This window comes from Dendrobates tinctorius, unplaced genomic scaffold (genome assembly GCF_039654945.1).
Source record: "Dendrobates tinctorius isolate UK_male_01 unplaced genomic scaffold, ASM3965494v1 ptg000241l, whole genome shotgun sequence".
NCBI lineage: Eukaryota > Metazoa > Chordata > Amphibia > Anura > Dendrobatidae > Dendrobates > Dendrobates tinctorius.
Genome location: NW_027361908.1, coordinates 23,983,319 through 23,995,084, shown reverse-complemented (window position 1 = coordinate 23,995,084; position 11,766 = coordinate 23,983,319). Strand labels below are relative to the sequence as shown.

At 37.3% G+C, this 11,766-nt stretch overlaps 1 protein-coding gene across 1 annotated transcript in view; it reads left to right on the top strand.

The window, feature by feature from the left end:
- The first annotated feature begins 215 nt into the window (after positions 1-215).
- Positions 216-11,766, top strand: part of MGAT4C (MGAT4 family member C) — a 325,261-nt gene continuing 313,710 nt past the window's right edge. The window contains exon 1 of the mRNA XM_073556997.1: positions 216-535. The gene's annotated coding sequence lies outside the window, so the exon portion shown is untranslated. The remainder of the gene's footprint in view (positions 536-11,766) is intronic.

Below are 11,766 nucleotides of genomic sequence, written 5' to 3'. Positions count from 1 at the left end.
AAAGTTCTACTTGTCTTAATCGCTGATCAGTCAGATATAAGAAATCAGTTGCAGTGATATTTTTTAAGAAAATGTAGAATGTAATTTTACAGTAAACTGAATTAGGAACTAAACAATTTTGTATAGAAATGCGCAGAAAAGAGAATCTGCTATCTTTAAGTGACAGTATCAAAGCTCTGTATCTTCACATTTCTATCGGGGCTGCTCTTCTCATTCCAGATACTGTATGCAAGCAATGTAGCACTGATCCTCCTTTCAAATGGTGCTGCAAGCTTAGGGTTAAGATATTATTCCAGGTAACAAAAGCCAATGAGAGTACACCAAGATGATGTTTGTGACATCATCTCACAGAGTAGCTAGAACAGCTGAGGTGGCTCTCAGCTTCAGCACCATTGCTATTATGATGGATGTTTACATCTCTTCATTGAGAGCCAATTATCTCGCTTTTGTGTGAGGCCCAAAGATCACTCATGCTGCCCGTCTGGATACAGCAGTCTTGGATCTAGCTGAACGAATAGCTTTTTCTCTGTGCATGGTAAGAGAGGCTTTTCTGTTTTGTCTTCTCTTAGATATTCAAGCTGATGTGTATAGTGCAGAGGAAAATGCTGGCACAACCCTGTGCCTTTTGGAAGACTTAGCTCCAGCATTTTCAAGCATTCAGGCTTTATATGCATGCCACTACAATGCTTTCTTCATTTACTAATCTTTTCATTCAGCTGTGTTTAAGATGTTAAAAAATAATCTATTTTTCTATGTTATTTAATGATAAAAAACCCCCACTTCCTTACGTGTAGTGTGATATAGTGTCTTACGTGAGCCTTGGATGAGCTATGCCTCCTGCATAGGAGATAATTTGACATTTACAGGGTAATAAGTTATTTGAGTTCTTAGACAAGTTGCAGTAGCCTTGTTCACCTTTCGAGGAATTCAAAGTAGATGAACAAAAGCAACAATGCAGAAGCGCTTTCTGTAATGCGAGGGCAAAGAGCTGCATTCTAGAGGCTTGTCTATAGACACTCTTGTATTACACATATGGATGTTATTTAATAATGCAGAATGCATATTGTTCCACTGATGCTTGGATCATGTGCAGGTTGGTTATAATATGTTTCTGGTGCCATTTTCCTGCCAGTGCTTCTTACAGAAGGAAAAGAAAAAATATAAGCAATATTTAAAGGCTTCTGATTTGATGTGGATTTAAGAGATTAACAGTGACATTGACACTGACAAATCAGATACAATAAGAGATTTAATTGACTGAGTGAGCACAGTCCATGCCAGATGAAGAATTCGATAATCACTGGAACTGGAACATAACTTGAGTATAGGGAATGAAACCTTTCTGATCCCTTAGAAAGGTGACTACATCATTAACAACACAGTGGAGACATAATTATTCCGTACGTTGTATGATTTCTGTATTTCGGAATCAATGATAATAGTGAGAATGGTATCTCTCTGTAAACAAAGTATTCACCTGTTAGCTGCGCATGGCACAAGGCAACAATCACATTGATGGTCCATATAAAAAGCCAGCACTGCTAACGTCAACCTTTGTAAATATTAGATTTTTCTTATTTTCTTCCAGCTATTCAATATCCTGGAATAATAACTCTTATTTATGTAGATGCCAATTGTAACTTGACAGTCTTATTATGTGTCAGGTGTACTGATGGCATTTTAACAATGCTTATTCTAGGAAGTGCTTTGCCGAATTGAGACTTGCTTTAACTACTCTGTGTGAACTGATTGCTTTACTTCCAAAGGCAATTCAATTATATTTTCTCAATAAATAGCAACAAGATAAATGGTGTACTTTATATATTAAAACTGTGCCATTCATTTCTCTTTGCCGAAACCCTTAGAATACACATTTCCGAATAGAATCATTGAGACCAATCTGATAAAAAAAAACTGTGCGCCATAATATAGCATGACATTTATATTTATCCAATATTTTCCATTTTGTTATAGTTTAGAGCTGAAATTCAATGGCCTCAAGCTAAGATTGATTCCAAATTTGGCACAGCACCACTTACATAGAAATCAAACCTGGTGTATTTTAAACAGTAAGATTTATTGAGCTTCCCAAATTCTATGTTAAAACTTAATTACATGCATCAAAACTAATGGACTATGAGATAATATCATGCATCACCCTTTCTAATGGTAATTACAGTCTATCCTTCTGGCTTATCTCCCTCTGCTGTGTCTCTCCACTGTATTATACAGTATCTTTGATAATAGAACACAGCATATAAACTTATGCCAGAAAACTGTTTTCAACTTACAACCTGTTGAATGACCTTTATACTAAAAACTGAGAACTCCGAAATTGGCATCATCCACTTATATTTGCTAAAACTTTTTTACCAATAAAGAAAAAGAGATTGATACAGCTCACCAACCGGCTAACCAAAGAAATTATGATGACCAGGATGATGGAATTGTCTGGGGCTACTTCAGTCCTAAAAATTTACTGATTTAAAACTGTGTTTGAAAGATAAGTTTCTTATAAGAATTATTGCCTAATGTTATGTCTGTCTGTGTATACTATACATTTTCATAAGACACTAAAAGTCCCATTTGAGTATGCCCCTGGGATGAGATTCGGGTTCTTTCTGGGACTCTTAAACTACGTATCGCACAGCATAGCCAAATTCATAAAATATACGCCTATGGCAGGATGTGTTAAACTGCTCTACAATTACCAAGATCTACTGTATGCAGAGAATTGGGATAAATTATTCATTAGAATGTTGCACATATCTCAAAACTATTCTTTGATGCAGAATTTAATATCCGTATTAAATCTCTTTGATGTCTAAACTTTATGGTAAGTGGTCAACTGTGATTTTAATATATATTTTCACCTGGAAAATTGAAATAGAATTACCATTACTTTTGTCAATATCATTTACAGTTGGGTAACATTTTTACTTTTTGTATGCCATTTAAATCCAAGCTATATTTTTGGCATGTATTGTGTATACTTGGTAAGAATCAACATTTTACATAAACTTGTGCTGTGTTTGTGGTGTAAAGGAAACACTTTTAGTGCAAAGTGCTTTGTGGTATAAATTAGATATATAATAATATTGCTCAAAAACTGTGTACAACTCTTATGAGGATTTTTTGGAAAGAAATCCACACTTTTTATTTACCTTTTCTCAGTGGGGGCAATGCCCAGAATGTTCCCCCAGCATCATGCACCTTTGATTCCACTTTGATTTATAGTTGCATTTCAAAGGTTACCAGCTGTGATTGAATCCTAGCTCTGGTCTCTGTTATAGGGAAAAAAACGGCTGCGTAACTGACACCTTCCAGGTATGTTGCAGGCTCAGCTTCTGAGCCTGCTCCATACACCTGAGCCCGATATGAACCATACATGAAGGGTAGATGTATAGGAGGGGTTCAAATATAATATGAAACAACGTGTACAACTAAATATAACATTACCTTTTTGTCATATAAGCCATTTCATTCAAGACTATTCAATTCAAAATACATTAAAGGTCATATGAATAGAAAAATCGGGTAATTTATTTGATGCTCGAGTACAACATGTGCATTATGTATTCACTAATAGTATAAAATTAGGAGTTATACATCTTTCTATATTCTATAGAAAACATCCACAAAGAGGGATTTAGTGAAATAACACATAGTTCAATAAATATTACAAATGTTGGCTTAAACATATATATCTATATACTCCATTAGAGTCTTTCAAGTAATTTCCAAGCAGAATATGACTGTGACAAAAACATAAATTAAGTAAAATGATGTATAAACAAGATTTGTATATACAGTACAGTATGTAACTCTTAAGTCCTGGAAGAGTTTGTGCATAGTTATCTACCGTGTTTCCAGTGAAAGCCAAAGTTTACCCATTAAAGTTACATTCTCTGTGCCCCCATAAGTTTCAACAACCCACAACACTTTACTCTTAACAGAAATACAGAAATCATCATTCTGTCCTCTCCTTGCAGGAAGTTACTGTCACTAACCAATTATTAGCTATTTTAGTTAACCCAGTGAGACATTTAACGTTCTATTTTTTATTTTTATAAATTTGAAGCAATGGAGAAAGAATAGAGACATAGTTAAAAAAAACAGCCCTGCACTCTCTGTAGGTCACCAGAGCAGATTGGTAACCTAGGTAGACCACTGCATTCTATCTAGGTGCTTTCTTTAGGGGTCAGAAAGCATAGCACAAGCACACCTGCTGTCCACAAGAAGCCTTAGGAAGTAGTGTTGGGCGAGTAGCATCGTTGCTCGGGTCTCCCCGAGTATGCTCAGGTGGTCTCTGAGTATTTTGGTGTGCTTGGAGATTTAGTTTTCATCATCTCAGCTGCATGAATTGCGACTTGTTGACAGACTGAATACATGTGGGAATTCCCTAACAAACAGGCATTCCACACATGTATTCAAGCTGTCTAGCAGTCGTAAATCATGCAGCTGAGGCGATCAAAACTAAATCTCCGAGCAGGCCAAAATACTCGGAGACCACCCGAGCATGCTCTGGGAGACCCGAGCAATGAGTATACTTGTTCATCACCATTAGGAAGCAATCTTTAGTGGCAAAATGTAGGTTGCAAGTGCACAGGGCAAGAGTAACATTTTTCAGCTCTTAGACCATGGACTGTTAGCACTCCCTAGATCATTTCCACTAGTCCGTTACTGAACACTTTTTTTGCCAAGCACATTTATTGTATTTTAAGAAAATACTGATGTAGTTTGCCCTTTAACATTTTAGTTATTATCAGCATTTGCTGAAATTTGACATAAATCTAGCTTGACACTAACCCTAATCTTAATATTAGCTTTAATCCTAATTCTAACACTAACCCTAGTCCTATCCTTAACCCTAGTCCTAGCTCTATCTCTGATTCTAACCTTATCCCTAGCACTAGTCCTAACTCTAATTCTTGGTTAGAAAAATAAGCATGTCAAAATGTAAAGTTTATTATAATGTTAATGCTTTTTACATTTTGCATAGTATAGCCTGTCATCTCAAGCGCTGCTTAAGCATAGCGCAGCAGTCAAGATGAGTTTTAATAGGCAGCAAATGAGATGACTTAGCTCACGTTATCATACTGAGAGCTTTGTCTTCTCAGTCACTGCCTATGCAGAACACAGCATTCCATGCAAACTCATCTTGACAGCTACACTCTGCATAGAAACACTGACTGAGATGCCATGCTCCATGGAAAAAAAAAAATATTGAATCTCCCTGCCTTGATTTTTGCTTGCAAAGAAAATTGGTAATATACTAGTTAATCGCAGAGAAAAAAGCTAGTTAATCGTCAACAATTGGTTGAAAATACGCAAAATATAATTCACGTTTTATTGGTTATATACTCAGATTACATAATAACCAATTAACTTGCTTACAGGATTTAGAACAGCTTGTATTAAATGTTCCCATTCCAAGTTGCGTGCATATGCAGGAATAATGCATAGCAAGCAGTACCTTGGTGCACTAAAAGCTTTAACAACAGCCTTTTGATTTACAATGTAAAGTGATGCCAACTATATTGTAATGGAATATAGAGCACTTGGTCTAGTGTTCCCAAGAGCTGGAGTGAGAATTATTGAACTTCCAATTATGTATTAAATATATTTGGAACATCTAATCTTAATAATGGCCTTTAAATGCAGTTGTTACTTCTCCCTTTAACAGTCTATATTTCTCACTGACAATATGTATCACACTCTTGAGTTTTTAATATGTAAAATAAAGTAAGGGTCAATTTTGCTGACCTAAAGTTTAAACCCCTTATACACTCACTGAACCTATACATAACAGAACATTGGAAAAATGCATAAGAAAGTAATGGATGAGAATCTCCAAGGCATAATGGAAGCAGCTTGTTGCATCCATGCTACAAAGGATGCATGCTGTCCTTAGGGCAAAGAAGGTCTAACAGCACTAGATCATATATTTTTCAAAGAGGCTATTGAAAGTGTTTGAAAGATGGTATCTTTTTGACTAAATATAAAGCGAATGAATTTGTCACATCTAGTAACGGAAGCTATTTATACACCTTAATTTAGTGTACTAGCCCCAATATAGGTCAAGTAGTTCTCTCAAGTATACAACCTTTACCCTTATGCTCCATAAGGGTTAATAAATAACATTTTGGGTGGGTGCTTTGTTGTTTGTATATTACATGGTGAGCCTACAGGATTTAGTAAAAATGTGTCTATCACAATTCCTCTGACAGAGCTGGAGTAATTCAAGGTTCCACAATAGCATCTACATCCTAAAGAGGAAAAAACGGAAACATATGGATTAACCTCTGCTGCCATCAAAAGATGTATTGTGAGGAAAGAGGGAGACACAAGCGCAATATAGGGTCTTATCCCACAAATAAAGTAAGCGGTTTGACAAAAAACTGCTCACCTGGTAGTAGGTATTCAAAGCATGTATAGATGAGGGCTGCTACAGATCCACAAGTCGGTCACCGACTATCTGAAACAGAGCTCTGCAAAGGAATACGTGGATTTCGTCCGCGCTGCCCAAATGATGAAATTCCAGAAGGTTAATAAGGTTTGATAGTGGTTTATTCTACGCGTTTCAAGGTTTTTTGCAACCTCTTCTGAAGAAGAGGTTGCAAAGGTGGTATCTCCTGAAGAAGAGGTTGCAAAAAACCTTGAAACGCGTAGAATAAACCACTGTCAAACCTTATTAACCTTCTGGAATTTCATCATTTGGGCAGCGCGGACGACATCCACATATTCCTTTGCAGAGCCATCAAAAGATGATGAGAAGACAGGAATCCAAGTAATGCAGTTTATTGGTCAACACATTTGAAAGGTTGAAACTTCTTCATCAGGACAAACCACGATCGTTTTAAGCTTCGACACGCCTTTGCAATCATATCAAACTTCGAAACGCCTTGACGATTGTATTGAACTTCAAAATGCCTTGACTATCGTATCAAACTTTAAAACACCTTGACGATCGTATCAAACATCGAAACACCTTAACGATCGTTTCAAACTTCGAAACGTCTTGACAAATAAACTGCAGTATGAGGATTCCTGTCTTATCGTCATGTTTTGACAGCAGCACAGGTTAACCCATTTGTTTCCATTCTTCCTTGATTTCTCCTTGTGGGTCTGCAGCACCTGTCAGCCTCTTCTATGGTTGTATGAACACAACCCGATCAGGTGACCCGATTGTTCAATTTTGTTAAAAATTTTTCCCAGATAAGCCAATATTGTGCTTGTTTGTCATTCTCTAGTTGCAAAATTACATTCTGAAGAGAACAGCGCTATCAGTCCATGCTAACTTTATCTCTGCTGTAATTAATTTCTAACCCCTTGGACACGCAAACTTTTTTTAATTTGCTCCTTAGTTATTTCCTCCTCGCTTTCCATGAAACTTAACTTTTTTTTACTTTTTGTCGACATAGCCAAATGAGACCATGTTGTTTTGTGAGAAGAGTTGTAGCTTTGAATTACACTATTCATTTTACCATGCAATCTACTGAAAAAGGAGGCTATTAAAGAGAGCTTGTTTTCTATATGCCAAGCTGTAGCTTTTAGAGGTTAAGTTTGATTAAAAAAAAATTATTCTTTCCTAAATGCATGACCATTATTATGATCTGGTGTGTCTTCAGATCCCAGTGTATAATAGATGTAAAATGCTGAAAAAAACTCCCTTTACCGCTCACCTTTCCAACCTCTCCGCCCTTCACTGTCGACCATCTGGTCGTCTGAGCATCTTCTTGTAACAGCCCATGAGCATTGAAACCCTGGACTACTTCATGCTAGTCTGGGACTTCCAGCTGTGATGAAGTCTGGAATATTTCCGACGTGCGACATTGTGCACGCGTGCGCAGTAATGTCACTGGCCTTACTAGAGCCAGAAGTTTCAGCACTCGGGAGCAGCGATTCAAAGATGCAATGAAGACCACATGAGGAAAAATATAGAGTGGAGATGTCAAAGAGGTGAAAGATAAGGGGGTATAGATGCTTTTTTTTTTAACTTAACCTTTTGATGGGCCCTTATGGCTCAGAAAAATGTCATCCAACCAGTTGCCATTCTGTTGAATCTGCACAGAAGCAAATGACAAGAAATCTCCTTTTTTGCTGAATTTTTGTAACATTTGAATAGAATAAAATTCTACTTGAATATACACTCACTGGCCACTTTATTAGGTACACCATGCTAGTAACGGGTTGGACCCCCTTTTGCCTTCAGAACTGCCTCAATTCTTCGTGGCAGAGATTCAACAAGGTGCTGGAAGCATTCCTCAGAGATTTTGGACCATATTGACATGATGGCATCACACAGTTGGCGCAGATTTGTCGGCTGCACATCCCTGATGCGAATCTCCCGTTCCACCACATCCCAAAGATGCTCTATTGGATTGAGATCTGGTGACTGAGGAGGCCATTTGAGTACAGTAAACTCATTGTCATGTTCAAGAAACCAATCTGAGATGATTCGAGCTTTATGACATGGCGCATTATCCTGCTGAAAGTAGCCATCAGATGCCTGTTCTTAGCTGAGAGGAGTGGTACCCAGTGTGGTCTTCTGCTGCTGTAGCCCATCTGCCTCAAAGTTCGACGCACTGTGCATTCAGAGATGCTCTTCTGCCTACCTTGGTTGTAACGGGTGGCAATTTGAGTCACTGTTGCCTTTCTATCAGCTCGAACCAGTATGCCCATTCTCCTCTGACCTCTGGCATCAACAAGGCATTTCCGGCCACAGAACTGCCGCTCACTGGATTTTTTTTCTTTTTCGGACCATTCTCTGTAAACCCTAGAGATGGTTGTGCGTGAAAATCCCAGTAGATCAGCAGTTTCTGAAATACTCAGACCAGCCCTTCTGGCACCAACAATCATGCCACGTTCAAAGGCACTCAAATCACCTTTCTTCCCCATACTGATGCTCGGTTTGAACTGCAGGAGATTGTCTTGACCATGTCTACATGCCTAAATGCACTGAGTTGCCGCCATGTGATTGGCTGATTAGAAATTAAGTCTTAACACACAGTTGGACAGGTGTACCTAATAAAGTGGCCAGTGAGTGTATTTGCTTATCTCTAGACCCCTATGACTGAAAGCTGAAGCTGGAAGGAGGACTAAAGTTAATTTCTGTCTGGCAGCTGAGCTTTCTGTTCAGCGGCCACATGGCATCAGCACACTAATATCCTGCAGATTGACCCCATATCTGCAGTTTAATAGTGATATTTCATATCACAGGTTTCCATTCAACTATTGCGATTGGAGCTAGCCTTCATTGCAGTAGTGACTCTCAGGCGTCTTGCAACCAGAACTCTTGCTGCCCTGAACGGGCACAGCTCTTAAGCCTTTCTCTATATATTGATGCCATTCTTTTACTGTTCACATACGGCGGGAGTCGCAAAGAGGTAAGCACAGGTTTACAAAAATGTAAATCTACAATTAAATGAGATTATGAACCAAATTTATGAATAGAAAGGTGTGATAAATGCTATAGGCTATGATGCAGATGTAGGGAGACTATTGGCAGTTTTCAATCTATTTTCTTTGATTTACTACAGTTCTGTTCCTACATTGAGGTGAATAGTCAGGCTAGTTGCTAGGAGTGCAATGCTTAACAATGGCAATCTTGTAATTGGGGATGTACGGCAACACATACCTAGTAGGAAGTCTTTCTCAGATTTCCCAGTCATTAGGTCTTCAGTGACAGAAGTATTCACTTTTCACTGATCAAAGAACACAAATAAAGCCTTGGTAACTCCTCACCTGTGTAATTTATATGTCTTGCATATCCACTGTAGACTTTTATGAGACAAACTATAGCCTAGGTATATCACTTTCCACCAATCAAAACTGCATAAAACATGCCCTATTTTCGCAAATATCAAGTACGGTGAAGCGCCTGCACACTGGTAATACAAAGTATGCTTTGAATGTTTCTTATATATTGGATTCATAACTAATTAGAGTAAAATGTAGTAAAAAAAACATTGTTGCCTTGATATATAAATGTTATCATGCAGTGGAACGGGTATAAAGCATTCAAATTAACAGCATGTGACACAGCCAAACTTATTAAAGACTGTCAGCATACAAAAAAGTCGTGTTCAGTACAAATCTAAGCTCACTAAATATCTGTTTTGTTATTTTCAAGCTACAGAAGACATTATCTATAGATATCTATGTCACAATACTGCCACCTGCCAGCTCTTTGTGATAAAATGCTTGAGAACAAAAAATGTCACATGCTCTGCACTCTGATTTCAATCATACAATGATAAATATGCTTTCTGTTCAACACCTAAAAATAATAACACTAAAAAGTGATAATCTGAGAATAATAGTAATATTATTATTATTATTATTATTATTATTACTATCATCTCATTCATTATCCCTATTCTTATTTAGCAAATGCAGCTCACCTTGCAGATGGTTAAAACACAAATTCTTTAAATCAATGGACGCCCCGCTGAATTCATAATAAAATATTTAGTGCTTGAAGCACTAGGAGATAATGTGAGTTGCTCAAGGTTACAAGGAGAAGACCTAGCAATAAATCTATGCTTCTCAGTTTGAGACTTCCTTTCTTAGTGTTTCAATGGAACAAATCAAATTACATTCTGCATTAAATAGCCAAGACAGCATTTTGAAGATGCTCATAAAACCATTTAACTGTGTATTTTCTTTCTTGGATTTTTTTTTTACGTACATTTAACTATTTCAAAGTCTTTGCAAAGTGTAATCTGGCAAATAGATTAATTATATGTGTGTATATATTTAATACAGTATCTTTGGATTATATCAATCAAAAATGAGAAACTGAAAAAGCGTGGAGATTAGAAATCTTGAAAGTCTATGGCAATTGTCATCACTGAGCAACCATTAGCAGAATATACGGATTTAATAGTGTTATTAGTTGTCTTAGGCCTCATTCACATGTTCGTGTTTGCAGTACATGTGGCATCCAATTTTTCACGGTTGATACACCTACGCATTATAACCTATGTTGATCTTCACATGTCCGTGTATTCACAAGCGCTATGCATCCATGTGAATCACATCGACACATGTCCATTTTTTTTTCCGCAGCACTGGTAACAAGGGCCGATACAAGTCTATGTGTCCATGGAAAACACGTAAAGCACACGGATGGCATTCATGCGCTTTTAGTGTACTATACTTGTTTCCACATTCCAAAGTATAGGAATTTTTTTCTACGGGTATTCTTTCTTTATCCATGCTGGAAAAACACAAATAACACACTGATGACTCCCTGATGGCAAACTGATTCAAAACACTGTTTGTTCCGGTACCGGTTTTATACAGACGTGGGAAGGGGACCTTAGCTTGTCTCATATGTCTGTGCTCAGGAACAGATGAAATAAGGAGATAAACGTGGAAACTGAATGCAGATATGTTTTATTTGCATTTTTGTCCATATTTACCAGTATCACTTAAGCAGAACCTTTCACCAAATTTTTCATGTTGAAGTGAACACATGATGTAATAGCAGCTGAAAGGGACACACAATGTAATTGTAATAATTTTTTTAATTGTTCCCTATTTATTGTAGAGATTTTAGCAATCAACGTATTTGGCACCAAACAAGCCTTTTTTTTTTTAGGTATTATTAGTTTCAATGGGGGTGTTTACTTTTCCCTGTATGATGCTGACCAATCAAAAGCAGGCAGCAACACTCAAAAGCAAGAAGAACATATCCTCACTCTATCTTAGAGAGTGTTTCGGAGTGTGTGAGATGTAAGAATACAACTCTAATCTCCT